The following is a 5,367-nucleotide window of genomic DNA, read 5'->3' as shown; positions in this document are numbered from 1 at the left end:
CACTTTGTCAGGTACCTGCCTGACATTCGGTAGTCCAGTTGTGGGTGCATCCTTGACGGGGTGGGAATTTCTTTTACTTGATGGCGATAAAGGTATACCCAACTCTGTCTGTCTGTCTGTCTGTCTGTCTGTCTGTCTGTCTGTCTGTCTGTCTGTCTGTCTGTCTGTCTGTCTGTCTGTCTGTCTGTCCGTCCGTCTGTCTGTCTGTCTGTCCGTCCGTCCGTCTGTCTGTCTGCCTGTCTGTCTGTCTGCCTGTCTGTCTGTCTGTCTGTCTGTCTGTCTGTCTGTCTGTCTGTCTGTCTGTCTGTCCAGAAAGTGCCGAGAGGCCTTAGTTCAGGGCATAGATGAATAGTACCTAAGCAGCGCTTTAAATTGAACCACGAAACACACTACGTAAAACTAAGGTGATTGCGAGTGACACGCTCGGGCCGGCGACCGCCGCTTGGTTACTTTTGGTTATCTTCTTTTTTTCCCCATTTTTTAGTTCAGTCAGTGCTACGTCGGGTCCTACGTATAGGCACGTTGACCTTGACGTCGTCCACACTGTTAACAGCTCTACGAGCGCGACTCTGAGCATCGATATCGGTCGGATTATTTGTCCTGTCCGCTCTCTAAGACAACTGCGAGGCCATAAATGCGATAGAGGAGACAATATGATGCCCAGACTCCAGGAGATGAAACCACATAAGCCGTAACCGTGCTATGTATACTGTAATATCCACCCCATTCCCCCGTCTTCTTTTTCAACCTGTGGAGCTAGAGCACTCTCCATTGCCACACACCGCAGCCGCTGTGCCACATGGTGATTGGGTCTAGCCGCTTCTAGTCCCAACATGGTCGCTGAGCTGGAGAGAAAATCAACTACGGAAATCGTCTAACATCAGGCTGATTGCACGAGAGAACGAACATGCGTGGACACGCGCATTTCTTGTTTTTTCTCATATTTTTATCAGTTATGCACAAGTCAAGGAATAGCCCAAAAGCGCAATTCGTTTCCCTCTAGCGAGCGTACTTCGCCAGAAAAAAAATTGTAAAAGTGGCGCGGGTGACACGCAGTTTCAGGCGGCAGTAGTTATTTCCAAATTTGCGGCTTCGCGCACGCCAAAGTGTAATCATTCTGACTAAAACTTGCTTCAAAACAAAAACTACAACAAAATGAAAAACAGTTCAAGGCAAACCTTGTGCTCTACCCCAATAAAAAAAAAGAAAAAAATTGTGAATTTGGACCAGACAATAGATTGTTGCTCACATTGACGCCCCCTATCTTCGTGTCTGCATCAATGAGCAACCTGAAACTGATAGGACATATCGGCCGGATATTTCTAAACACATCTGTAAAATATCATTTGTCTAGAAAAAATATAAATGAACGAAAAAAAAGATTGACTGCTGTGCTTTTTCTAAAAATGCGGAACTTGAAAAATCGAAATAAAAAAACCGTCTCAATTTTCTTCAAAATTGGGTAAACGAGACTCTTCAAGAGCGCCAACAACACCCCTGAAAGACATGTTGCATTACTTTGCTTGTACCGAAGTTATAAGCGGCTGAACTCACGCGTTAGAGACACGTTCCCGTGCCGCGTGCGCGGCTGGTTTTCTGGCTTCTCGCGTGAATAAAAAAGTGACTGTTTGCAATCTGCGGCCACAGCAAGGAATGTTCAACCTTTTGCTTCCTTTTAAACGAGAAATGCGCCTTTTTATCCTTTTATTTGCGATGTTCCGCTCAATAACCGATAACACAGCTACGTTTGTGGCGAAGCCCCGACAAAAAGCCTGCATTGCAGGCGTCAATTTTCTTTTAGAAAAAAAAAAAAAAAGACGAGCGTAACAAAATAAAGAAATTTGTCTGTGTCGATTACCGTAACTGACCTCGTGCCGGCCACCGGTTATAAAGGGAGCGCGTATTTCAAAATAGGTCACTTTTTTAAATTATAAAAAATTTAGAAGTGCAATTGGTATCACCAGTTGTACTTCTACCATTGTACCATTCACCAGGACACGCCTATAGCACGCAGAAGTCCGCTCTGCAGTTTACTTACAACGGAGTTCCGGCAACAGCACGAGCAAAGTACTGAAACAGATAAAGTCATAGGCATGAGTTTTTTGGTATGAAGGCAGTTATTAAAGTGAAATAACGCGAACACCTGGTCATGTTCTGGATGGCGTGACGGAGATTCAAAAGCATTTCTTTCCTTTTTGAGCGTCTCACAACACATGATGGTAACCATAAAATTAAATTGAACTCCTCACAACATTTTTGTTACAACTTGGACGTTCACACATTAAAGCACAGCATAATAAACTTGTCGTGAGAGGCAAATTAAAGGTCTTCTTTTGCTGCAGTGACAGGTAACCCAAGGATAGTAGGACTGCTTTATAAAGACTAAAAAACAGATTTTAGCCAGCTCAACCGGTGAAGTGCTTTATTGTAACCGACTTTTTAGCTATCCTCACAATAAGTTCACGCGCTCGCGGAATCTCCCAGGAAGGAAACGTCGGAGCCGCTGCTGGAATCTTGCTGTCTATGCACAGAAGCTCGCTGCGCTATTGGTTATTTAAATGCTCGGTATATCAGTACCCTCGCTGAAGACAGATGTCATTTCTTTGTTTGAGCGCGCCCAACAAGACTCGCCAGCAGAAATGTGCCTCTCGAGGAGAGGGAGTGATCTTTTCACTATAGTTAGAACAGGTAAACCTGGATATAACGAAATTGACAAATGTCCGCAATTTTTCGTTACATCCAGGTTTTCTTTACATGCAGATTTCGACTTCAGGGTCGCGTAAATGAAGCAGAAAACAAAACCAGAATGCTAGTCATCATTAGAAATTCTTTAGAAGATTTATTTCACAGGGGAAAACTGCGCGATTAGCACCTGCTGCTTTCGCACGAGCTTAGGCAATTCAGTGCGCGCCAAAGAAGCTTTGTCACTTACCCCCGTGTTCACAAATGTAACTTAAGTATCGCTTTTGCCTTTCGACAACTTTCGGTTCCGAACGAGTTTCATAAACAAAACTTACGATGAAAGTGCGCCTTTTCGCTAACTGGTCGACGCACTTTTTCGCATCCGAAATCGTTGATGGTGCTAACTTGGATATTGTAACGGGCGGTGACGGCATTTAAAAATGCTAGCTTGTCTCGAAAAGAGTGAAAGTTTTATTTTACGGCAGCGGATCTCATCACTGGCGAACTACAGCACAGATAGCAGCGCCTCAAAACTTACGTCTCGAGCCGACACCGCACTTTAGAGGGAAGCGTACGCGTGGTAGTTCGAGTTTGCGCTGTGGGCGAAAAACATATGAAGTGTAGTAACTCTTGCCACCAGGTGTCACACTACACAACCGAAGGCTAAAGTTGGTGCTACGTTAGCTGTGGGATGGCGCTAGCCGCTCTGTTCATCCTCATCATCATGCCGACTTCTGTTTTTGACGATTTTCAATGTTTTCGTAGCTGCTGGCTTCTCAAAGTAGGACTAGTACTCGGTAAATTAGTGCGTTTCTCTGGTCGATTTTTCAGTAAAAGCGCAAAGAACAGTGACTGATCAGCTGGGCGAGTTCGTTACGTCAAGGTCAACCGCCGCAACGCGTTCGTTAAATAGAGGTCACAAACACGTGGGCTTCTATAAGGGTGGCAACGACAATTGAAAAACTTCGTTACATCCAGGAATTCGTTACATATAGGTTCTTTACATCCAGGTTTATTGTATTGGGAGATCAATGCACCCTCCCGGCACGGGGTCAGTTATTGCAGTCGTCACATCAAGAAAAATATTTGTTTTGTTACCCTGCTTTTTGTATTTACTAAAAGAAAAGTGACGCCCGCAAAGGCGCACTTTTTGTCGCGTCCTAGTAACAGGCGTAGCTCCGTTAGCGCCTATTCAGTGAAACATCGCAAATAAAAAAGGATAAAAAATATAGGTTCTCCGTTCGAAGGACGTAAAGGGCTCAACATTCTTTAGTGTGGCCGTAGAATGCGAACTGTCGTTTTTCTATTGACGCACGAAGCCAGAAAAGCAGCGACAGTAGCAGATCCCCTGGCACGGCACGCAGACGAGCCTCGAACGCGTGATTTCAGCCGCTTATAACTTCGGTACAAACAAAATAATGCTACATGTTTTTCAGCCGTGTTGTTGGCCGTTTTGAGGAGTCTCGTTTCACCAATTTTGAAGAAAATCGAGGTTAATTTTTTTTTTATTTTTATTTTTAAAGTTGCGCATTTTGAGAACCAGCACAGCAGTCAATCTTCTATTGAGTATATTTATATTTTCCTAGACAAGCGATACTTTAAAGATATGCTTAAAAATATCTGGCCGATATGTCCTATCACTTACAAGTTGCTCATTAATGCAGATAGGGAGATTTGGGGCCTCAAATAGAGCGACAATCTATCGTCTGGTCCAATTTTACGATTTCTTTTAAATTTTTTCTTCGTGGCAGAGCGTGAAATTTGCTTTGAATTGGTTTTTGTGTTGGTTTAATTTCTGTTTTCATGACTAACGCGCTGCGCTGCTGAGCACAAGGCCGCGAGTTCGATTCGCGTCCGCGGCGGCCGCTTTTCTGATGGAGGCGACAAGCAAAAACTCCCGTGTGGGCTAGATTTCAGCGAACGATAAAGATCCCCAGGTGGTCAAAATTAAACCAGAGCCCTCCACATACTCCACCTTTGCAATTTTTTCCTTCGCGAAGTGCGCACGCAAGAGAAAAATGGATTGCGCTTTTAGGATACACCCCGGCTTGCGCATAACTGATAAAAATATGAGAAGGAACTTAAATATGCGCGTGCACACGCATGCTCGATCTCTCATGGAATCAATCAGCCAGTAGCAGAGTACGCGCTTGGAACGGGCGTTGCGTAGCAACGCTTAGTTCTCGACCTTTCGGACTTCGTCCGCCCTCCTACATTGCTCTAAGGCTTCACACAGCCAAACACGATTTTACGAAATCGAGAACCTAATGCGCTCGCACTAAAATTGGTTAATTAAGGACAACATAATGAATAGAACCGACGGCCATGATAACAACAACGGCATATTAAACGAAAGGGTGCTGGGAAGCCACATAAATGCCAACACAACGGAGCGACTCACTGATAAAAAAAAATTGGTTGCCACCCCGCACTGCGGAAGTGAATGTCCAGCAAAGCTGTTGTACACCACTACAAATCGTGATGGCGGGGGGTATGAAATGGTTCTCGTCGTCTCGGCGGGCTTGTCGGCTGTGCTCGGCTCGTGTCACTAGATAAGGGCGCAAAGTATCGACACCCTTTTCTCCTATTGTTCCGTGCCGCCACCATGATCATTTGTCAGTTCGCATTATGTGACATTCGTTTACACTGCGACGGCTCGTGGGCGCCGCCATTTTGTTGCTTATG

The sequence above is a fragment of the Haemaphysalis longicornis genome, unplaced genomic scaffold (genome assembly GCF_048455015.1).
Source record: "Haemaphysalis longicornis isolate Haplotype H1 unplaced genomic scaffold, Haemaphysalis longicornis Haplotype H1 scaffold_9, whole genome shotgun sequence".
NCBI lineage: Eukaryota > Metazoa > Arthropoda > Arachnida > Ixodida > Ixodidae > Haemaphysalis > Haemaphysalis longicornis.
Note: the sequence above shows the minus strand (reverse complement) of the source record.